We start from the raw sequence: 25,926 nt of genomic DNA, 5'->3' as shown, positions 1-25,926 counted from the left end.
TATCTGGTTGGTGACTACTATTTATTGGTGGAAATATAACTAATTCTGTGTATAAAATATTCAATTTGATGAGGCAAGACGATACCCAACGTGAAACTGCAGAAAGGTATTCAGAGACACGGCTCAATACAGCTGGAGACAGGGCCGGGGAAGATAGGTAGAGTGATATTCAAATGATACTGATATCCAAAAGAGCTGATTAGTTTGCCAAGAGATGAGGTATAGATTGAGAAAAGTAGAGGACCTAAGACTGAACCCTGAGGTACTCCAAATGAGGTAGCGAAGGGGAGGTGGAATCAGAGAAACTAACACTGACAGAGTGGTTAGATAGGTAGGATGAGAACCAAGAAAGGGCTGTGTTTTTAAGACCTAGAAATTGTAGTGTTTGTAAGAAAAGTGTATGGTCAACAGTGACAAAAGCAGCAGAGAGATATAGGTGAATAAGTATTGAGTAGGGGCCTTTAGACTTAGCAGTGGAATTGCCGTTCTTTCCCGCCTATAAGCTAACGCGCTTGACACCCACCACAAAACCAAAGAGTTATAGGGAAGGGAGGGTGGGGAAACTTCACAGGAGAAAGAGGAAAGCTCCTCCCACTCCTGCACTATTATTCCAGCTAAACAGGCCAAACCTGATGCCCCTTATTGGCTACACCGAGTCACATGCTAACCAAAGGTACACACCCAGCCTTGTCTGTTTAATACACTCCATGTCTATCCAGCCATTCTGTTGCACTTCAAATTAATCTAAATGCACAAAAAAAATATTGCACCTCGTAGATGTAACTTTTTAATACATGTTTATTTTATGTTTTCATTTACAGTATGTAACAGAATTATTTAGAATGCAAAAAAGTGTATTCTAATTAAATTGGGTGAACACAATGAGACAGGGATATTTGTGCTCCAAGGTCCACTAAGATACATGCATATAACTGGTTCATCATTGGCAATGAAAAACGTATTTAGAATATTGGAAACTATGCATTTGGTGAAGTGCAATTGGAAGATAAAGAAGATTTATGTTCCTTTTTTATATTTTGTTTTCATTACAGTTACAAAGTTAGATTGTCACAACTAAAGCAATTAAAATTTCAATCTGCAGCATATATTATACACAGAAACAAGACATCAATAAAAAGAATACAGTATAGAGAAATCAAGGGATGATAAATGCAGGAAGCATTCAGGCAAATGATGGGAAATTAAATGATCCATTCAATCAGCACTGTAAGCAGCACATAGGGAACTTTGCAGAAGCCATAGGGAGCTGAATAGTTGACAGCATTGGTTGATAAGGGTGAATGGGAATATGCAATACAGTGGTGGCCAAAAATAATGTCATGCTCTAGATAAAAGCTCATGTCCCACGTCTATAAATTACACATATTATAAGTAGTCTACAAAGAGCATCAATTACAAATCCCACATGCTACAGAAGATACGTTTGCAGTGCTTTATATATATTAAAATGGGCTCGTTTTCAACATTAGTTCACAGATCAGCGATTAGGAGCAAATGTCCTCATATTCACCCCATGCCTTTTAATTCCTATCTCCTGAAATGCATATTCTACATTGTAATGTTTCTTCACATCTGGTATCTATTGCTCAGTCCATAGATCATATGATATGTCTGCAAATGTGCTAGGAGCAGAATTGTCCCCTGCTGCCACCATGCAGAATACTTTGTCATGAAAAATGCTTCTCTGGAGATCATGGGAACTGCAGAGTCATTCTCAAGCTGTTCAAAAGGCAGAAATAACATGATCTCACAGCTGACTACTGAAAGTGTCAAATGGAACTAGACAGAAATATGCATTTGTCTATTTTTTAAGTATACTTGGCAAAAAGATAGTTATATTTTGTGATAGATGTCTGGTGGCTGAGATAGACAGCTCCACAGCTTTGTTCGGCTTTTATCTAAATAAAGAGGAAATAGAAAATAGAAATGTATTAGAAATATCATATGTTCAAGTATTTACTCAAAGAGGTATAGTATGTAATCATACCTCCCAACTTTGAAACGTCCGGAGGAGGGACGATTGAATGCGCGCCAGAAATTTAGGGGACGTCGCCTAACTAAATGGGGCATGGCCTATACTTGCGGCTCTCCCACGAGGCCACGCCCCCGTTTTGACGCTTTGGCGGCATGAACCAGAGGCTCGGTGAGCATCTAGCCATGCTCCCAGCCCCCTGGCTGCGGGAATAGACGCTGTGCACATCCCCACAATGTTATTTCCCGCTGCTCAGCAGCCGACAAGGGGGTCTCCCAACAGCCCCCCCCCTCGCCGTGGGACATTGTCGGCCATGGAATGTCCCCAAAAACCGTGACATTCCCACAGTAATCGGGACTGTTGGGAGGTATGTGTAATCAAAGTATCAACATTTAAATACCATAATGTCAATCATATAAATTTCAACACGCACACTGTCGATGGATCATGTTATTGTTAGGGTTACTCTGTTCTAAGGGTTATTACTAGGGCATTTAGTAAATGCACTAAAATGATGGGCGAAATGTAATAGGATGAGAGATACAGAACATAAGAGATTTGGTAAGAAAGCTCCAGTTTTTTTAAAGCTGCAATCATTTACACTTCGAAATCAAACTGGTTTTGCAGTATGGCGTTAATGGAGGACAGGAGGTAGGTCGAGACTCAGGAACTACAGGTCTAACTGAGGAAAATAAAGAAGAATGCAAAGAGTCAGAGACAAAAATGCCTCTGACTAAAGAGCGCTTTAATATGTTTTGTTTCCTTATAGCAGCTGCTTAGGTGGGGTGGGTCGGTCCCCAAGGTAATCAGAAAAAAAGAAGGGTATTAAGCAGCGCTGAATTAATGATGGTGAACCAATTCAGTTAAAAAAGAATACATTTATTGCAATACAAATGAATAAAATAATGATAAAGGATGTACATTAAAAACAGTAAAAAATGGTTGATCCAGATCTCACGTGGTAGGGAATGTCCACACTCAGATTGTGTACGACCTGTACTGTCCTCACCGACAATGGTCCCTGTCAATGGCAAGGTCCAGAAAGGGGATGGAGACCCTTATGGGGTGAGTGTGGTGGTTGAGGGAGTGCCTGATGTTTGGAGCCCAACTGCTACCTCACCATCATTTGTATCCAATTGGAGGAAACGATCCAGTTTTTATGGAGGTCCAGGACAGGAGGATCAATTATTTGGACAGGTACACCGGTGAGGTCCACTGAAACAACACAGATCTGGAACAGGAGTAGCACCTCCAACACGTTTCACTGGGCTGCCGCCAGCTTTATCAAGGTGTACTGCTAGATGTTCTGGGCTGGTATTTATGCCCAGTGTCATGTGGGATTCATTTGCATAATACATTGATTCACCATTATTTAACTTTCACAAATTCATTAAAAACTACAAGGAGACAGACCATCTATACTAAAAATGATATTCAATATGTATAAAACTCAGAAAATATGCATTGAAATACCAAAAAACTTGGTTAGTAATATGTTTTTATGTTATTAACATGTTTCACTTCCGGGTTATGGGGTTAACTTGGTGTAGTTCTAATGGGTGATTCGGTCACATGATCAAGTCACGTGTCCCGATTACCACCAATCATTGGTGCTCTTCAAGGCCATAATAAATAGAATATATGCAAAATAATGGTATATTTGGCTATGACAGCCTTGTATAATCAGAGGCGTTCCTATCTCAGGGGCGCGCCTTCTGTCATTCACATAAGGCTAATGTGAGGCAAAAGCTGGGGCAATTCCTACAGAACATAAAGCAGTTTCTGCAAGACATAGAGTCCCGCACTGAAATGTTTCCCCGCGGCAGTGAAACTTTGGTTCCTAGTGGATAAGGGAACCTCTATTTGTATACCCGGAAGTGACGTCCCGCGACTTGCGGGATTGCTTTACATACAAATGTAGAAATTTCATACATTATGAATTGGTGTTCCTAAAACGGATCTCTTTATTTACTCAGTGCATTGGCGTATTAGATGCCTTAACAATAGGTTGTGGCAGCATTGGACGTATTTCCCCCAGTTCCTTTCTGGTGGAACTACAGGACCCATAATCCTCCTTGATATATACAGGATATGATGTAAATTTGTGTCCCTGTTGTGTTAGGACGTAATGGGGAGTATTCTATGAAGATACCACGTAGTCCTACAGTACCCAGAGTTCTCAGTGTGAATCTATAAGAAAGGTTTCATTCATTTTATATGATAAATACTGCCGAGGAAAATAAAGAACTGAAATTGGCCAACTTGGCATATACGCTTGTTGAAGACTGATAACTCAAAAGGCCTACTTGGCTTCGGGGTACTGGAACTTAGCTAGAAAAGAATAACTTAATGGGCCGACTCGGCATAGAAACTCTGGGAGATCAAAGATTGGAACTCAAAAGGCCTACTTGGCTTCAGGATACTGGAACTCAGGTAGCAAGGATAACTTAAAGGACCAGCTTGGTAAAACGGAGAATGCAGAGCAGGAATAACCGGAACTGGGAAGACGGACCGACCAGGGATGTTGCCAGAACCAGTATTAGACCAGAATGTGGAGTAGTTAGTAGTAGTAGGTACCAGCAAAGGCTGAAGATATGGACCGGGACCACAGATTCTGAACAGGTACTGGCAGCATGCAAGGCCGAGATAAACAAACTGCTTCCTACTGAACCTGCAACTTAGGAGTTGAACCAGCTCTGAGACACTCAGAGAGGTTAAGGGAAGCCCCACCCGCCGGTCACAAGACACGGGCAAGATGTCGGCGTTCAGTCCCGGGAGTCGACACTGGACCCGCTGGGGACTGAACCCCCTCCAGAGATGCTCCCCCCACTGTACCTCACCAACTCGAACATCCAGGAGGTGCAAGGACCGATGCGCCCAGTGAGGTAAGTAGCCATACCCCCCACCGGCTCCCCATCAGGCCGTGACATTGAATTGCTTTAGTTTCAAAGAAAAGTGGATAAACTGAGCTTTTCTAAAACTTTTGATTGGTAGTCTATGTCCATTTTCTACAGACACATTTTCTGTACACAAAAAGCCTTTAAAATTACAAATGTATTTGAAGGCATTACAGTGTTTTACAGTATGTACTAAAAAGAACAAAAAGTATTGAAAGAATCTACCAAGGGGTTATGAATCTGTCAGTAATGTTTCACCACCTTCCTTGTTTAATGAAATAAGACAGACATATCTTAGTCTAACTCCTTTTGAACCCCAAATTCGCAGTAATTGATTTCTTGACGTTTGACATCTCGTCAGAAACACTAATTGAGTTACTATTTAATTAGTATGTAATGGATTTATATAGTTCCTAAACACTACAATGAACTCAAGGTCTGTGGAAGGACTTCAGACAATGCTTCATCAGCATTAGTATGCACTTAGCAAAGTATAACTAACTATAAGTTGCTGAAATTAGCATTTTAAAGGTTTACTACATATTTTTCATGGTCACAATAAGACAAATGTAAATTGAATTTCAAGTTTAAAAACCTCAAAGGGAGAGGTAAATTGCCACAAAGCTACAAAAAAAATGTTTTGTAAATCAATCATTTACTTGTGGATTAATTAACCATTTGAGTGCCATGCAAATTTGTCAAAGTAGGTGTGAAAATCGCCAAGCAAACATATTTGCTCATCATAAAGACCTGTATGTTTACCTTCTATAGAAAATATAATATTTTTTCGACAACATGTTTTATTTGAATTTATATAACAAATGTAAGCGACACTGCCAGTTTTAGCGGATAATCTGCACATTTACAGTATCACAGAGATTTTGGCACTCAAAGGCTTAATTCACCAGTATTTCTTGTGTGCATGTAGTGCAAAATATTCTAAATAACTGTACCCCCCCCCCCCCCCCACAAAAAAATACTATTCTCTTCATTTCAGCTTCAAATGAATAAAAAGAAAAAAGAAACACACAATTCATACAGAACCCATGACATTACAAGAATGAAAATTCATACCACAAAAACAAAAAGTTTTACCTGAGGAAAAAAAAAAACTGATAATGGACTGAAATTTTAAATACAGATATGGGAACACATAAATACCTTTTAATGGTATTATCAAATGCAGGGCTATTTTTCAGCAGACTCCAGCAGGAACTGAGGCCCTTATTCTAGTTCACTATTTCTGTCAAAATATTTCTTAGATGGACCAAACCATGTGCACTGCAGGTGAGGCAGGTGTAAAACCCCACCCAAATCTAATTCTCTCTGCACAAGTAACATCTGCCTCACCTGCAGTGCACATGGTTTTGTCCATCTAAGAAATGTTTTGAGAGAAAGAGTGAACTAGAATAAGGGCCTCAGTTCCTGCTGGAGCCTGCTGAAAAATAGCCCTGATCAAATGTAATCTGAGGATTTACAAATTTACAGATATAAAAGTATAAAAACTGACTTGGAATATAAATAAAGATCAGTGTAAAGAGTAGGGTTTGCAGGATTGCTGTAAAGGCTGAAATATACTACCACAGAGGTTCCCAATCTTTTTCTAATCACGGCACCCTAGAGTATCAGAATTTTTCCACGGCACCCCTAGGCCCCCAAAAATGTGTATCAAATTAAGTAAATTGTGTTTATATGTGCTTCTTAGGTTCAGCTATGTGGTAAAGGGCAGGATCTGGTTCTGATTGTACACATTTAATGATTGGCAGCCACCAGCACTGGTTTTGTCCAGAAATAATTGATTATAAATAATTTCAATTGGTCCTGGACGACCAACCCAAGGCACCCCAGGGAACCACTGTACTACCACCAGATATTTGGTACAGTTGTTCAATTGTGGAATTATATAATAAAGGACATTTTTATTAGCAGGGCTCTATGTGTATGGGGTCATTGGGTAGAATGTGTCGGCCTAAAAATGAAAAAAAAAAAGTTATGTTATGTCATGCTGGTATTCATACAATATTATTCAATTCAAAATTATATTTACTTATATTATGTGTTCGATTTTGTATTTATATACATCAGTGTGACCTCAAATGAGAAGGGAGATCTACTGCTGCTCACATTAATTTCTATGGGATACTGTATGTAGTTGACCTCATTCTGTGTACTTGTCTACTTTTGAAAACTAAAGATGGAGCACATCTCAGCCAGCTCAGGGAATCACCAGAGATTGCGCACATTGCACCTAGAAGCGTGGGTGTGTACTGCTACATCTGAGAGGAATCTTTTAAAATGACTTATATCCAAATGTAGATGAGCCACAAAGAAGTTAGCAAGAGCTACTGTACTTGCTAAAGAAAAGTCACTGATACATGTCAGGGATTGTTCATCTATTGTGTTTTAAACTTGGTTCCATATAAATGGCCACAGGTCATGCATGTAGACACCATTGCTGGGAAATGGCACTGATTATTCAATGTAATGTATCTATCTTTCATTCCTTTTTTCCCCAAAAAATATAACAGCTACAAAATGTGGGCTAGGCTAAATGAGGGAGATTGCTAGACTAATCAGGGAGAGAGGGAGATTGCTGTTATTTCAGGGAGTCTCCTGCAGAATGCAGGAGGGTAGGCAAGTATGGTGTATTCCCATTCCACAGATGTATAGGGACTTACAGTACTAAAGTTTTGCTATGATACCACATCAGTAGTGTTTCTTTTGTCCAGACATCCAAACACTAATTAGTGGAGCTATGGCGTTTGTATCTGCAGAAGAGCTCATTAAATTTAATGGGAAAACTCAGAAAAAGTTACTTTAAAATAAAAGTTTTTAATATAATAAAATTCCAGTTTACTGTATGTAATTCTCATTATGTAACATTCATTTCTGAAGTGCGCATCCATGTCTGCAAAATTATTTGTAATGCCGTTGCTGATTAGCTAATGGATGGAAATAGATTGCTTTCATTGAAGCCATTCAATTTAATCAGGCATGGACAAGTTTCTCCAAGTCTCACTCTGTACAGTAATTAGAGCCCCCCCCCCCTGTGTTGTGTCCTGTTGGCAATGCCAGCGCTTTTGCAACTGTGATTGACCCGGTAGTTATAAAAATATATAATACACATTACATATCTGTACAAAAGTCAGTGCATACTGCAGAGTGAGGTGATGCATACTGCAGAGTGAGGTGATATATTTTGAAGAGTAAGGTGATGCCTACTGCAAAGAGAAAATGGAAACCATGCACTTCAGTGAAATCAACCAAATTGGGTAAAATGGTGACCTGCACTGAACCGAAGTAGTAGTCCCATTTGAAGAAGTCCAAATAGATATTATTGTGGGAAATTTACTAAGATGTGTATTTTACTTCACATGTGATGTTGCAACCAATCAGAATCGACTTCTTATTTATTTAGCTCCCTTTAGAAGATAGTAGATAGCATCTGATTGGTTGCCCATAGCAACATCATATGTGAAGTAGAATTCACATCATAGTTAATTTTCCCCATTATGTCCTGGGTGCAGCTGGAAGTGGGGATCCTGATGCTTTAGATCAGGCATGTCCAACGTTGGCCCTCCAGATGTTTTGAAACTACACAGCCCAGCATGCTTTGCAATAGTTTTAGCATTCTCTAATAGCAAAACTGTGTCAAAGCATGCTGGGATGTGTAGTTTCACAACATCTGGAGGGCCAACGTTGGACAAGCCTGCTTTAGATGGTAAATAAGCCAGATCCAGGAACCTCAACAATAGCGTGGCTATTTCTCCAGGTAAGGTGAGGCAAAGGACTTCCAATTTGGAGTGACGGGTTGGTCAGATGAATAAGCAAGTAAAGTTTAAGTCCTTTACCACAGGTCAGGGTTGCACAATGAGGTTTGCCACAGCCTGAACAGAGCTTTGATTTCCCCCTCTACTGTCCCATATCTCCACACTAGGGAGGACATCTGGTGGCCACTGCTCTGCTGTCAACTCAGGGACCAGTTACCACAAAGTAACAGACCCACTGATCTTCTTTTAGCTTCGACACCACAAGGAAATCATTGTATTGCCACAGTCTAGCATTGGGTGATGCTGCTGCTAAGCACTGAATGGAAGCAGGAGTGTGGCTCCGCTGCTTGTGTGTGTGTGGTGGGGGGGCTGCTGGAACTGAGTACCACCTGTAATTGTGAGGTGGGACTAGCTCAATCTCCACCTTGGCCCTGCACAGCAATTCTAATAGAAAGCAATATAGTTTGCAGGGGGTGTCAAAAACCTACCACTGGCCCTTGCTCTGCCTAGAAGAGGGAGGGGAAGGGAAAAATAGGTGGCAGATGGAAATTAGTTCCACCACTTATCTAGGACTACTTTAAGTCCTGCCTGCAATTGTGTGACCAATTGTTGAGCAGACATTGGCTCCAGCAAAGTGAGGTTTGGCAAATTTCCTACTTCAGGAATTTACAATTACAATAGTGTTAAACCTGTTAATATTCACTGTTTTCTAGCAAGGGAGAGCTAGTATCACTCTAAGCTACAGTAGATCTTTCAACCATTCTAAGTGAATATAAACTAAAACTATTTAACCAAGTGTAAGTCTGTAGAGCTGTGCCAGAAACCCAAGAGACTAGGAACTGTTTCCACTCTATCCATAGTGGTAGACAGACACCCATCAGAGACAAGCTGTACCATCCTCGGACTCACCAATGAGTGATATTATAGACTGACTCCATTATCGCTCCCTGGAATGTCTGTTATCTGTATCTAATGTGTATGTTCTCCAAAATTGTTCAAAGAAAGGGTCTAATTATTGTTAGAGCTAAAAGGAAAGTTTATGTAAATGTAAGGGTAGGTCAGAGGTCTGACAAACTAAACTGAAAGAATAGAAGTTAATTTAATACTAAAGGGCATATCACACTGTGTTCTACAGCTTGATATACATTTCTTTGTTACATTGTATTTAATTACCAAATCTGTGCTAGTTTGAATGTAAATTGTTACATTGCTATTGTCTGATATACTCTTACATCTGTATTTATTGTTACCTTGCACATACTTGAAAAATAAATGTCAATTCAAGGATAAATTGTTTCTTGTAATACTTTGACATATTGGGGTTTATTCTAGTTCATTCTTTCTGACAAAATCCTTCTTAGATGGACAAAACCATGTGCACTGCAGGGGGGGCAGATGTAACATGTGCAGAGGGAATTAGATTTGGGTGAGTTATTTTGTTTCTGTGCAGGGAAAATACTGACTGCTTTATTTTACACTGCAATATAAATCTCACTTTGAAGAAAAACCCCACCCAAATCTAATTCTCTCTGCACAAGTTACATCTGCCCCACACGCAGTGCACATGGTTTTGTCCATCTAAGAAGGATTTTGTCAGAAAGAATGAACTAGAATAACCCCCATTGTTCAGATGTGCTCAGTTACTATGAGGAATATAAATAATCCTCAAACTGAAGCAAAAAGGTTTTCTTACTTTTACTGCACCAACAAGGAGCAACACAATATCTAGACCTACTTTTAGACACAGCTCGCACTCCTGAGGAAATTGGGAGGCCCTAGATAACAAAGAAAGGCCTAAAGCTGAGCCACACAATCTCTGACACCAACTATTGAGGACTCATTTGCTGCTGTATATCTATCTGTGGACAAATTGTGGACATTGTCTTCACTCTACTGGAATCTTCCTGCAAAAACATCAACATGAAGATTTCCACGGCAGCTTCGAATTGCTACTCAACCAGGTATACCTTCTTCCCTGCAAACCATAACCTACAGTATTGCATGGATCAGCATTGTGCTCTCCTTCTTGGGACTCTGATGGTCAAATGGTAAATCTTGCTACTTAGTCGTATTTGAAGATGTCCTAGTCTATTAACTTTCAATAATGTTTTATATGATTCTAATTATTAATAGATTATATCATGTTTAATTTTTTATTGGATATCCATATGAATTCTTAATCATACTGCTATTATAATAAATTGTTTAATTCTATTGAAGTCTATCAATTAACTATATTTTATATATACAGCCAGCACTGGTACACCTTTGTTTTTACTTTTAGACACCAAAACTACTTTTCAGAAAATACGTTTAGAATGAGTTATTTTGGTTGCCAGGTAGGAAAAAAAGCGAGAGTGGTTCCCCTCATCCAACAAACTACACAGCATTACAAGTACATGTGAGATGTTCTACTAAGGATCTACTAAGAATCCTTCTTAGATGGACAAAACCATGTGCACTGCAGGGGGGCAGATGTAACATGTGCAGAGGGAATTAGATTTGGGTGAGTTATTTTGTTTCTGTGCAGGGAAAATACTGACTGCTTTATTTTACACTGCAATATAAATCTCACTTTGAAGAAAAACCCCACCCAAATCTAATTCTCTCTGCACAAGTTACATCTGCCCCACACGCAGTGCACATGGTTTTGTCCATCTAAGAAGGATTTTGTCAGAAAGAATGAACTAGAATAACCCCCATTGTTCAGATGTGCTCAGTTACTATGAGGAATATAAATAATCCTCAAACTGAAGCAAAAAGGTTTTCTTACTTTTACTGCACCAACAAGGAGCAACACAATATCTAGACCTACTTTTAGACACAGCTCGCACTCCTGAGGAAATTGGGAGGCCCTAGATAACAAAGAAAGGCCTAAAGCTGAGCCACACAATCTCTGACACCAACTATTGAGGACTCATTTGCTGCTGTATATCTATCTGTGGACAAATTGTGGACATTGTCTTCACTCTACTGGAATCTTCCTGCAAAAACATCAACATGAAGATTTCCACGGCAGCTTCGAATTGCTACTCAACCAGGTATACCTTCTTCCCTGCAAACCATAACCTACAGTATTGCATGGATCAGCATTGTGCTCTCCTTCTTGGGACTCTGATGGTCAAATGGTAAATCTTGCTACTTAGTCGTATTTGAAGATGTCCTAGTCTATTAACTTTCAATAATGTTTTATATGATTCTAATTATTAATAGATTATATCATGTTTAATTTTTTATTGGATATCCATATGAATTCTTAATCATACTGCTATTATAATAAATTGTTTAATTCTATTGAAGTCTATCAATTAACTATATTTTATATATACAGCCAGCACTGGTACACCTTTGTTTTTACTTTTAGACACCAAAACTACTTTTCAGAAAATACGTTTAGAATGAGTATTTTGGTTGCCAGGTAGGAAAAAAAGCGAGAGTGGTTCCCCTCATCCAACAAACTACACAGCATTACAAGTACATGTGAGATGTTCTACTAAGGATCTTTGGGTGATCCAAATAAATCCAAAAATAAAAAACAGAGAGGACAATCTCAAGAAAGTCCATAGATGTATAAATATGAATCCGTTTATATGGTAGATTAGTAACTCCAGCCTATTTCCGAATTGTATTTTCCCACAAAATACGATGATGCCAGTCGTATGAATTCATATCCGGCATCGGTAATTTTTTGGACTCTTAGTAAATTTCCCCTTAAACAGTATGTGCTGCACAGTTGTGTCCTCTTGTTCGCAGTTTACAATATGTGATATACAGTAGCAAAGTGTTCACATAAAGGGGCCCATTTACTATAGTCTTGCATATGCAATGCTATCTGGGAGGGAATAACTACCTAGGATCCCATTGCAATATGTGTCCCTTTCGGCTAAATGTATGATCCTGCAGACAAAGGTACAGGGAATCCAAAAGGAGCCAATCCCTGCAATTTTATTCACCAGGAGCCAGAATGCCTGTGCATCCACTGTTAGCACCAATCCCTCAGCCAACACTGTCTGGCCATGACTGCGGTCTATAGCCCATAGCCTACAATGGGTTACCACCAGTGAGTAGTAGAAATTATTTCTTAATGGTACTATAAGTGCATGCTGTATGTGCATGCACCAAATGTGGGCATGGGCATGTGTCATGAGGGGGCATGGTCATATGAAACTAGATGCGTGGTTACATGAATTTATTTCTCAATGCCATTGGCTTCAAGCTCAATGCCAAGGAGGTTTCATACTCATTGCCATGGGGGATTAACTGCTCTTTGCCAAGGGGGTTTCATGCTCATTGTCACAGAGGATTACTTGCTCTGCCAAAGGCAGTTCATGCTCGTTGCCATGGGGGAGTGAGGCTCATGGTGAAAGCCACAAGCCTGGGAAAATGAAAGTTATGCCAGTAAAGTCGGCTCCTGATTGGCTAGAATTCATTCTTAGTCCAGATGCCGAGGAGGAAACATCTCTGCAGCTCTGACAGACCGGGAGTTTGCTGGAGTCGCCCGGCAGCTTAAAGAAGAAGCAAGAAGATGGAAGAAGAAGGAAGAAGCCCTGGACCAAGCCAGAAGAACTTCCATGGAGGACCTGGGTGAGTTGGATTTCCTTCCACAGGTCCACCAGGGATTTCTTCGGACCCGGACCTGACGGCGACGCCGACATGAAGATCGACATGAAGAAGAATGGCGACATGGATCTGGAACCAGGACAAGGCACCGGATCAAGACTCTGGGACCTACTTACGGGATCAAGATAGGTAAGTATCAGTGTGTGTGTAATGTATGTATTAAACTTTTATTTTACAGGTGTCAGTGTGTTTTTATTTAACTATTTTTTTACTATGGAACTACAAGACCCAGCGGGCCATTTAATGCCCCGCAGGCTGGGACTTGTGGTTCACCAAGTCCCAGCTTGCAGGGGAGGCTTGCTGGGACTCATAGTTCTACAGTTTAAAACAATAGTTTATTCTTCTATTTTTTACACCAGAATCAGCCCGATGCCCACCGCCCAGGGGCATCGGGGACAGCACCAGGCTTCAGCCTGGTCAGTTAAGTCCTGGAGGGAGGGACCCCTTTATTGGGGGGTCCCCACTCCCCCAGGACCCCTGGCCAGGCTGACTGGCCAGAGGGCTGAATGCTTTGGCCGGGGGGACTTGTATAAAAAGTCTCCCCCCGGCTGTGGCATTACCCTGCTGGCTTGTTTGGCCTGGGGCTGGTTCTTAAAATACGGGGGACCCCTAGTCATTTTGTCCCCTGTATTTTGGGAACCAGCCCCGGACCTGGAGCCTGGGGCTGGTTGTTAAAAATCGGGGAACCCCTATTTGTCGTGTTCCCTAATTTTTAATTACCGTCCCTGGCTCTTTTAGCCTGATGCTGGTTTTTGGCCGTTTTTTTCGTATATGACTGCTTTGTAAATCCCCCTCCGGAACACGACTTTGCATACGACTTAAACAGTCGTATGCAGTCGTAGGGAAAATACTAATACGAAAAACTAGGTTTTTCATATTAGTAAATTTCCCCCTATATGTCAGAAAAAACAATACAATAAAAATAAGATTCCTACAACCAATTGATGCGGTTTTCATGGGGAGTTGCTCAGACTCCTCAAAGACATATAGAAGAAAGACAACAAAGAGAAAAAAGTACGCAAAAGGTTAGGATAAAAATTTGAACAATAAAAGATTTTATTTGATAAGATAATTAAGAACTTTTGAAATAATATCAGAGTAGGCCTGTTTTAACTGCTATGAGCACATGCATGTAGCAGTTAAAACAGTCCTACTGTGATATTGGGGGACATTTACCAAAATGGATTCGTAGAAAAAAGGTGTATTCGTAGGGAGAAATACACCTTTTTTTTACGAATTTGTATTTTCGGGATTTACAATCCCAAAAATACAACAATTCGTAGTCCTAAAGATGGAACATTCGTATTTGTAGTTACAAATACGAATGTCTACACCATCGATAGAATACGACAGAAATCACCATTCAAAAGAATGGTGGTTTCTGATTTACTAAGCAGCCGTATGGATAATACGGCTGCTTAGTGGTGTAAAACACCAACGCAAATACGACAGGAAAATAGAACACCATTTTCATGTCGTATTTGCGTTTTTGCCTGCACGGATCAGTCAGATCCGTGCAGGCTTCGGTGTAAAAAAATAGAAAAAAAAAATAAATTAAAAAAAAAAAACGGCGTGGGGTCCCCCCCACAGCCGAAACCAGCACCAGGCTGACAGAGCCTGGAGCCGGTAATTAAAAATCAGGGAACCCGACAAATAGGGGTTCCCCGATTTTTAACAACCAGCCCCAGGCTCCTGCTCTGGGGCTGGTTCCCAAAATACGGGGGACAAAATGACTAGGGGTCCCCCGTATTTCAAGAACCAGCCCCAGGCAAAACCAGCCAGCGGGTAATGCCACAGCCGGGGGGAGACTTTTTATGCAAGTCCCCCCGGCCAAAGCATTAACCCTACCGACCAGTCAGCCTGGCCAGGGGCCCTGGGGGAGTGGGGACCCCCCCAATAAAGGGGTCCCCCCCCTCCAGGACTTACCTGACCAGGCTGAAGCCTGGTGCTGTCCTCGATGCCCCTGGGCGGTGGGCATCGAGCTGATGGTTTTGTGTAAAAAATAGAATAAAAACCATTGTTTTTTACTGTGGCACTACAAGTGCCAGCAAGCCTCCCCAGCAAGCTGGGACTTGGATAACCACAAGTCCCAGCCTGCTGGGCATTAAAGGGCCCGCTGGGTCTTGTAGTGCCACCGTAAAAAAAATAGTTAAATAAAACACACTGACACCCGTTTTAAATAAAAGTTTAATACACACATTACATACATACTGATACTTACCTTTCTTGATCCCGTAGGTAGCCCTGGTCCTGATGTCCTGTGTCGTCCTCCAGGTCCATGTCGGCTGTCTGCGTCGTCCTCCAGGTCCATGTCGACGGTCCGTGTCGTCCTCCAGGTCCATGGCGGTGTCCGGGTCCGAAGAAATCCATGTTGGAGCTGTGGAAGGAAATCCTACTCACCTGTTCCTGCGCTGAAGAAGTCTTCTCTTGATCCGACGTAGTCCAGGTAATCTTCCTGCTGTCGCCGGTCCCCGCTGTCTCCGCTGTCCGTGCATCGCGCTGAGGAGAGATGCTGAAGTTTCATATTCGGCGCCTCTCCTCAGACTGAATTCTATTGGCCGCCTAGCAGGCCAATCAGGAGCCGACTTTCTCGGCTCCTGATTGGCCTGCTAGGCGGCCAATAGAATTCAGTCTGAGGAGAGGCGCCGAATATGAAACTTCAGCATCTCTCCTCAGCGCGATGCACGGACAGCGGAGACAGCGGGGACCGGCGACAGCAGGAAGATTACCTGGACTACGTCGGATCAAGAGAAGACTTCTTCAGCGCAGGAACAGGTGAGTAGGATTTCCTTCCACAGCTCCAACATGGATTTCTTCGGACCCGGACACCGCCATGGACCTGGAGGACGACACGGACCGTCGACATGGACCTGGAGGACGACGCAGACAGCCGACATGGACCTGGAGGACGACACAGGACATCAGGACCAGGGCTACCTACGGGATCAAGAAAGGTAAGTATCAGTATGTATGTAATGTGTGTATTAAACTTTTATTTAAAACGGGTGTCAGTGTGTTTTATTTAACTATTTTTTTTACGGTGGCACTACAAGACCCAGCGGGCCCTTTAATGCCCAGCAGGCTGGGACTTGTGGTTATCCAAGTCCCAGCTTGCTGGGGAGGCTTGCTGGCACTTGTAGTGCCACAGTAAAAAACAATGGTTTTTATTCTATTTTTTACACAAAACCATCAGCTCGATGCCCACCGCCCAGGGGCATCGAGGACAGCACCAGGCTTCAGCCTGGTCAGGTAAGTCCTGGAGGGGGGGGACCCCTTTATTGGGGGGGTCCCCACTCCCCCAGGGCCCCTGGCCAGGCTGACTGGTCGGTAGGGTTAATGCTTTGGCCGGGGGGACTTGCATAAAAAGTCTCCCCCCGGCTGTGGCATTACCCGCTGGCTGGTTTTGCCTGGGGCTGGTTCTTGAAATACGGGGGACCCCTAGTCATTTTGTCCCCCGTATTTTGGGAACCAGCCCCAGAGCAGGAGCCTGGGGCTGGTTGTTAAAAATCGGGGAACCCCTATTTGTCGGGTTCCCTGATTTTTAATTACCGGCTCCAGGCTCTGTCAGCCTGGTGCTGGTTTCGGCTGTGGGGGGGACCCCACGCCGTTTTTTTTTTTAATTTATTTTTTTTTCTATTTTTTTTACACCATGCAGCCTGCACGGATCTGACTGATCCGTGCAGACTGCTAGAAATAATTCGTATTAGCAGCCGTATATACGGCCGCTAATACGAATCATTACACCATCGGAGGGTTACAAAGCAGTCGTATATGACTGCTTTGTAACTGATCCTCCGGAACACGACTTTGCATACGACTTAAACAGTCGTATGCAGTCGTAGGGAAAATACCAATACGAAAAACTAGGTTTTTCATATTGGTAAATTTCCCCCATTATTTCAAAAGTTCTTAATTATCTTGCCAAATAAAATCTTTTATTGTTCAAATTTTTATCCCAACCTTTTGCACAGTTTTTTTCTTTCTGACCAATACGCCTGGAAAATTAAGTGTATTTTCCAGGTGGCTTTGGCTACCAATTAGTGGCCGTATCCCACTAATTAGTGGTCGTATTTCAAATGCAGCCGCTTAGTAAATTAGGAATCACCATTCTAATGAATGGTGGTTCCTAGTTGTATTCATTCAATGGCATATACATTCGTATAGGATTATTAATTTTTTTCGGCATAGTAAATGCTGAAAATACGAATATGCCTAAAATTGGCGTATTTTGCTTATATGAATATGCCTATTTTAGATTGACATGCTCTAATGCGAATTCGTAATGAGCTGCAGAATTGGCCCATTGTGCATGCGTACCATACGCAATGCGCATATGCAAAGAGGCGTCTACATATTTGTAAGCATCCTACCGAGCACATTTTGCCTTACAAATGAGCGCAGGCAAAGTAGGCGTGATGTGGGTGTTTGTATGGGCGCGGCCACAAAATTGGCCAAAACTGGGTGGATACTGGGGCTTACACATGGGCGTTGACTGCAAGTGCTGGGTGTTGGCTTCGCACGTCTGCATAAGCGCTTATACTGCTCAACCTCTAAAACATTTGCAAGGAAAAAACAAGTTTAAAGTCTCGCAGGCCAGTCTTTTCCCGCACCAACATTCGCAACCCCAATCAACACGCACAAAATTGCTCAATCATTCGCACCTGCACAATATTCTAAAGTGTTATGTCCCATCACACCAGCATATTCCTCCATATCCAACAGTGTATGGCATGTTGCCTCAAATAACACCCATTTTACATTAGTCGACATGTGTCAACTCTTATAGTTCTATGTATATATTAGCATGTTTTTGAAAATCATTAAACACATCTATGTTGTTATTTATGTTATTTTACATTTGATGATTCTTATTCTCCCTTCTTGTAAATTGACTATTGATTTCAATCAACTAAATTAATTGAGGGCCATCATGCCATTAATTTATGTGTGGGTAATGTGAGCTGTGAGCGTGTTGTTAGTTGTGAGTAGAGAATCCGGTCCTGAGCCTGCTCGCTCGCACATACTGTTGACTTTGCTTGTGAAAAACCCGATGTGTGTGCAAACTATTTAGAGTGCAGTGCCAGTCCACTCCCCTGTTGCTGCGTTTGTGAGCGAATGCATTTGCATGCACTAAATGGCGTGACTACGCGTTACTCTCGTAAGGCAGCGTTCTGATGTGCGTGCGAGCGTGTCAACCTGAATAAGGGCCATAATGCAGAGGGCTTGTTGTGGTCCAATAATGTAATGTGGGTAATGTGATGCTGGTGTTGCATTAATGTTATGTGTGGGCTGGTAGTGATATGTAACAGAATATATATAACAGAATATATATACAGGTTGAGTATCCCGTATCCGTATATCCGTTGTGTGAATTATTCCAAAAACCGTAGTTTTTTTAGAATAGTTCGAAAAAAAAATGTATACCCCCCCACATGACCCTTTTTTTATATTTACCTAGTCCCCCGGCATCCACGGCAGGCCATCAGCTTCATCTCCGGTGTCTCCAGCGGTCCCAGGAGTGCATTGTGCGAGTTCCCAGGCACGCCGGTGACGCCACTGGCGCACTTAGGAACTCGCGCAATGCACTCCTGGGACTGCTGGAGACGCCAGAGATAAAGCTGAAGGCCAGCCATGGACGCCGGAGGACTCCATGGACGCCGAGGGACCATCCGGGACCCACCAGGGGACAGGTAAGTATGTAAAAAAAATATTCCAAAAACAGTAAAAATCCCTTATCCGGAATGCTCGTGGTCCCGAGCATTTCGAATAAGGGATACACAACCTGTATTAAAATTAGGGCTAGTATGTATTAATTGATATTGCGGCTGGGTAGGAACATAGGCTTATTTATTACATGTGATTTGTTCCTGGCACTTTTTGACTTGGATATTTTTTTTCTGTATGTGCTACGTATTCTGAATCGAATGCAATTGTACTAATTTATTCTGATTATTGTGTCTTTAAAATGTGTAACCGCAAAGTGTTTCTGAATTATATGTAGAAATGTTATCAGAATAAGAGTCTAGCAGAGGACAGAGCAAACCACTTCTGAAATGACTCTTCACACTCCCAGACTGTTACTTATTGCACTCAAAATAATAGCTTCAATGGATGGAATCTAAATAAATGTAACAAATCTGCTGTAACTTCTTAAACATACATTCATTGCTGGAATTTCAAAAGCATGCAAAAAGGCTTTATTGACCTTGAATGAATAAAGAGCAATGGAATTGAAATTATGAAACCATTTCACTAAATTTTGGTCAGGTTACTTTTAGATTGCTGAAAATTAACTACATCGGTACTATTTCGTTGGCCACGCACTGGCACGTGGCTCAAAAATGATTGCAATGCTGAAGAATGTTAAGTGGAACATTTTCTGGTTTGTCTAAAAATCTATTTTGCAATGAGCACTTTCAGTGTTTAAAAAAAAACACACACACACACACACACACACACACACAATCAGCAGTCTTGTCACAAGTAGTAGATTATAGTTACCACACCTCTGACACCCTTCCAGCACTTTATTGCACCCGGATCCAGACCAGCCGCCCAACCAACAAAATTGTCCACCCATTCCATCACCCTCAAAGCACCACCTCTGGACTTCCTCTTTACCACCTTATGGAGAACACTTGCATCCTAAAATGGAATAACTTCTCCTGGTGACTGCACTGTGGTAACTATAACCTACATATCTGCATTTGCAGAGACTGTCATATTGGTGGCCCCTCTGTTGGATTTTCATTTGTTCCACTCATCCAACAATTACCCCATTGGAGTTACATGTGGAATATTGGCGGTATTCATAGGAACGGATCCTTGCCCCTACTGCAGGTGTATTTGCAATTGTTTTTATGTGTTATTAAATTTGCATATTTTTAATTGTTCATTGGTGTATTAGCACTACTTTTTTTTTTCCCTCAAATCGGGCACCTTAACTCTAACCTTCCTATAATGCATCCCAACCCACTCCCCCCATATCATAACTCTAATCCCCCATCATAGTGCCTAACCCTCCATCCATGCATCCTAAAGATAATCTCCACCCACAACCCCCCAGCCTAACCCTAACCCAGCCATCATTTACAATCATAATGCCAGAAGTTAGGATTTCAGTGTTGGTATCTTTAGGGTTGTCAGTATTGCGGTGCCGGTCTTCAAGCTATGAGTCGAGACTCTGGTGGTGTTTCGACTGTCACCATCGTGAACGCAAGGATTCTAACTGCACCCCGGTTAAATACTGTCTGATTTAGCGTGTAGCCCACTGTACTACATTATATTCACACAGTTATCTCAATTGTGATTATTAGCGGAGCTCTGTGCACATTTAAATTCAAATTCAGCCCATGAAACATGCTAGCTTTTGTGGCCAGATGCAGAATGAAACAAATATTTACAGAAGTATTGAGGATTTGGCTCATCTCTAAAACACACACTAGGCTATCTAGAACCACGCTGTGTTTTTTCCAAGGTGGGAAGACGATATTTGATAAGTGCATCATCTACCAGTAACATGATAATTAGATCGACGGGATATATTCTAAAATACCTGTTTGTAGGTTTTCACTGGGAACTTAAAATAAAACACTAAAATAAAAAAAAATAAAAAAAAACAAGCAAGGATTTTAGATTCAGCCATGTAAATAATATTTTTACAGTTTCTGTATCATAGATGTATTAAGCTTGATAGCTGGTGCGTTATCGCTGCTTTATCATCACGTTACCAATTTATTGTGCTTAACCCTTTGAGTGCCTTGTGAATATGTCAAAACAAGTGTGAAAATTGCCAAGCAAACATTTCTATTCATCATAATGACCTTTAGGGGGAAATTTACTAAAGGAAATTTGTAAAAAATAGGTGTATTTGTATCCAGAAATACACTTATTTTTGACATTTACTATCACGAAAATACGGCAATTCGCATTCGTATTGATAGCACATCAATACGAATACGAATTGCCGTATTTTCGGGATAGTAAATGTCAAAAATAAGTGTATTTCTGGATACAAATACACCTATTTTTTTTTACAAATTTCCGTTAGTAAATTTCCCCCTTAATGTTTACCTGATAAAGAAAAGATAACCTTTTGTACGCAACATTTTTATTTGAATTTATATAACAAATGTAAGCGACGCTGGAATTTACTGTATAGCAGATATTGAGCTCTGTATAGGACTTTGGGCTATGAAGCACTAAAAAATGCACAGCAAACACACCAGTGGCAGTGATCAGAGGTAGAGTATGTGGGACTGTAGGCTCTGAAGCACAAAATATGCACAGCAAATATGGCTGCATCCATCACTTGCCAGGTCCATAGCTTTCAGATAGTTTGTGCACCCATCAAACACTTCAATCTTACCCCACTACTAGTTATGTACTATGGGCTGCAGTATTAAATCAAAGGCAGTCCAGGAGACATAAAGTTTAAGAAAGGGCACCTGGAATTTAAATATCTCACAATAGTAAAGAAAACACCTCTAATAATAAAGGGAATGTTTACAAACAAAAAAGTGCACACATGCCACACACCACACACAGTGGCAAGCAGAGCCGGCCTTAGCCTAAATGACGCCCTAGGCAAGATTTTGGCTGGTGCCCCCCCCCTTTCCCAGCACCATCAACCCTCATCATAGCAGTCATCATTTTGGTGCTCCTACCCGCAATATTTTAAATAGAAACAGCGCACACATTTGGTGCACAGCCCAAACAGGGGTGTGTTCTTGCTGGGAAGGGGCATGGCCACACAATTTTACCCTAATTCAAATGATGCCACACAGTAGTGCAACTTTATTCACATTATATCATGTGATGGTGTCCCTTATTCACGTTACATCACACTGTAGTACCACTTTACCTTATATACATTACTCCTCACATTATTCACATTATACCCTTAGAAAAAATCCTGAGAAAATATTGTATTTTAACCACCTCCATGGCCACACTGCAACCCAGCACAAAGCAGTGTGCGCTGGGCAGAGGAGAAGAACTGCAGCTGCTGCTGTCACTTAAGGGGAGGAGGCCCGGGGCCCCCACTGGGCCCTCCCATCAGACTTTGGCCTGGGTAATTTGTACCCCCTACCCCTTTCTCTCGGCACCCCTGATAATACCACACAGTAATGCCCCTTACACATGACACACATTATTAATGTCCTTATAACCATAATGCCCCTTACACATTATGCCAACCTTTATTAATGCCCTACATACACATAATGACACACATAATGCCCCTTACACATATGTTGCACATTATTAATGCCCTTATACACATGACACACATAATGCCCATTACACATATGTTGCACATTATTAATGCCCTTATATACATGAAACACATAATGCCCCTTACACATATGCCGAACACTATTGCACAACCAACCCACCCGCAGACAGCACTCGCGCAGCCGCTAAAACTGTGACCTCTGCCTCTGCTTGGATACAGATGATTCCTCATACATCTTGTCTCAATAGGCCATGCAGCTCCTGGCCAGTTCTGCTAACGTTGGGTGCCTTTTTTGCTGAAAATGTATCTTATTTGCATTGTTATGACCAGCACACACAAGGAGCTTCCGATGATTAAAATTATATGCAGCATGCCTATATTCTGTGTGCTACTGTGGCTGTACCTGCATACGGAATGCTATGTTACAGTGATTTCCATGAATACACTATTTCATATGCAGATACAGCCTCACTCACACACAGAATATAGGCATGCTGCATATCATTTTAATCAGCAGAAGCTGCTGATGCCCCTATGCATTCCAAATGCCCTAGGCAATTGCCTAGTTTGCCTATGCCTAAGGCCGGCCCTGGTGGCAAGGAAATGGAAGTTGGTAGAATGTTTACCTAATTGTGCGGTGTCCAGTCCTTATTAAACAAAGGAATATCCACAGCTCGACGGCTGTTTGTAGGTGAAAGCCGGTAATAGATAAACATGCTATGCGAGTCCGGAGTGCCAAGCCGCATTCACCGGGCAGTGTGTACTGCTCGTGCTGTTTCTGTATTTGAGCAAACACTCCAAGTTAGGATACAGTTTGCAGCGTGGTCCGGCAAGGTCATCCACAATATTGCCGATTGTGTTAACAGATTTTTGCCAACTGAACACTATCTACGTGTTATGCCTACATGCTAAAAAGGATTGGCACTTTTCACTATCTGTGTATATTAACCCTTGCCATACCAACTTCTGAATGTACGGACCTCTATATCATGCACTGAACTGCTACAAATATTGCTGTTAAATCGATATTGCAGTTTCTTGCACGATTATAAATAACTTGAGACCCCATATTCTAAATGCTACTCCATATGGACTGATTTATTTTAGAAATTATTTTTATATATATTTACTTTTTATTTTTATGTATATGTGTATTATATTATGGCATTTATTTTTAATGTTATTAATTTGTAACAATTTAAGCAGTGTGTCCGGATTTATCTTTTCATTCAGAAATATATCTTTCCAGCAGCGCAAAGCATCATAACTTTGTAGATTTACTATTCTGCCATACAGATGGAGCCGGGCCCCCTCTTGTTGGCGAATCGCCAGATTGTCTCTGCTGGCAATCCGCCAGCAGTGAGGCGCTCCATCTGCAAGCCGGCGGGGACCCGGGGGAAGCGCTGTCGGAAGGGGATGTGCACGAATCTCGTGCGCGCGCGTCCCCTTTCGCAGAGCAGATGGTGGCTGCCGGGGGATGGCGGCTGGTGATTCTGCCGCCATCCCCTGCAAAGACCAGGCCGGCTCCATCTGTATTTACAGATTTGTACTATGCCGTATTTGTATTCGTATTTAGCGGACAAATATACAGCCGCAAAATACAAATACAAGTCTGCAGCTTGCACAGATCGTGTTGCCTCATATAACACTCATTTTACATTAGTCGATATGTGTTAGCAGGGGCGGGCTGGGCCGGGGGGCAGAGTGCCATATGCCCCCCGGGCCGCTTACCCACCCACTGGCTGCGGGCCGTGCTGCGGCTGGATCAGCTTCTCCAGCCCTCCTGCACTGGCCGCGGCTTACAGAACACGGCCGCGGCTACAGGAAAATGGCCGCCGGCCCCCTGCACTGAGGACATGTTCTCAGTGCAGGAGGCCGGCGGCCATTTTCCTGTAGCCGCGGCCGTGTTCTGGAAGCCGCGGCCAGCGCAGGAGGGCTGGAGAAGCTGATCCAGCCGCAGCACGGCCCGCAGCTAGCGAGTGGGTAAGCGCTCTCCCCCCCCCCTCCCTCACCCCAGCATATGTGTTTCTGTCACTGTGGGGGCATATCTGGCACTGTGTGGGGGCATATCTGGCACTGTGTGGGGGCATATCTGGCACTGTGTGGGGGCATATCTGGCACTGTGTGGGGGCATATGTGTATCTGGCACTGTGGGGGGCATATCTGGCACTGTGGGGGCATATATGTATTTGGCACTGTGGGGACATATGTGTATCTGGCACAGTGGGGCATATGTGTATTTGGCACTGTGGGGTCATATGTGTATCTGGCACTGTGGGGGCATATGTGTATTTGGCACTGTGGGGGCATATGTGTATCTGGCACTGTGGGGCATATGTGTATTTGGCACTGTGGGGGCATATCTGGCACTGTGGGGGCATATGTGTATCTGGCACTGTGGGGGCATATGTGTATCTGGCACTGTGGGGACATATGTGTATCTGGCACTGTGGGGGCATATGTGTCTGGCACTGTGGGGGCATATGTGTATTTGGCACTGTGGGGGCATATGTGTCTCTGGCACTGTGGGGGCATATGTGTCTCTGGCACTGTGGGGGCATATCTGGCACTGTGGGGGCATATGTGTCTTTGGCACTGTGGGGGAATATGTGTCTCTGGCACTGAGGGGGCATATGTGTCTCTGGCACTGTGGGGGCATATGTGTCTCTGGCACTGTGGGGGCATATCTGGCACTGTGGGGGCATATGTGTCTTTGGCACTGTGGGGGAATATGTGTCTCTGGCACTGTGGGGGCATATGTGTCTCTGGCACTGTGGGGGCATATGTGTCTCTGGCACTCTGGGGGCATATCTGGCACTGTGGAGGAATATGCGTATTTGGCACTGTGGCAGAATATCTGGCACTGTGGCGGCATTTGTGTCTGGCACTGTGGGGGCATATGTGTATTTGGTACTGTGGCGGAATATCTTGCACTGTGGGGGCATATCTGGCACTGTGGACATCACATTGTGCGGTGTAATGGGCATCATGGTATGGGGCGTAATGGACATTACGGTGTGGGGAGCATTGGGTAATTGCCATCACAGTATGGGGTGTAATGGGCATCAAGGTGTGCAGCATAATGTGTAATTAGCATCACAGTGTGCGGTGTATTGAGTAATTAGCATCGCAGTGTTGGGCGTAATGTGTAACTGGCATCATGGTGTTCAGCATAATGTGTAATTGGCATTACGGCATGTGGCTTTATGTGTAATGGGTATTACAAGGTTCGCTAAAATGTGCAATCTGCAGGTACACAATACAATCATGGTACAGGCAACGCCCCTTATGATAGGCCACGCCCCTAATTTTTCGGCGCGCCTGCGGCGCGCAAAAGCATTCCTTCCGACGGTGACTTGGCTGATTATGGGCCAGTGCTCTGGACTTGCCCCCTAGGCTAAAAGTTGCCAG

The 25,926-nt window shown here is 42.6% G+C and overlaps 1 long non-coding RNA gene across 2 annotated transcripts in view; it reads right to left on the bottom strand.

Annotated features, from left to right (window-relative positions):
* Positions 1 to 917: 917 nt before the first annotated feature.
* LOC146042117 (uncharacterized) overlaps positions 918 to 25,926 on the bottom strand; it is a 53,371-nt gene continuing 28,362 nt past the window's right edge. For both annotated transcript variants that reach the window (XR_014463747.1, XR_014463746.1), the window contains exon 3: positions 918 to 1,919. This is a non-coding gene — a long non-coding RNA (uncharacterized LOC146042117). The remainder of the gene's footprint in view (positions 1,920 to 25,926) is intronic.

Source organism: Crinia signifera, chromosome 19 (assembly GCF_055691185.1).
Source record: "Crinia signifera chromosome 19, ASM5569118v1, whole genome shotgun sequence".
NCBI classification, from domain to species: Eukaryota; Metazoa; Chordata; class Amphibia; order Anura; family Myobatrachidae; genus Crinia; species Crinia signifera.
This window is presented reverse-complemented; position numbering and strand designations above follow the sequence as displayed.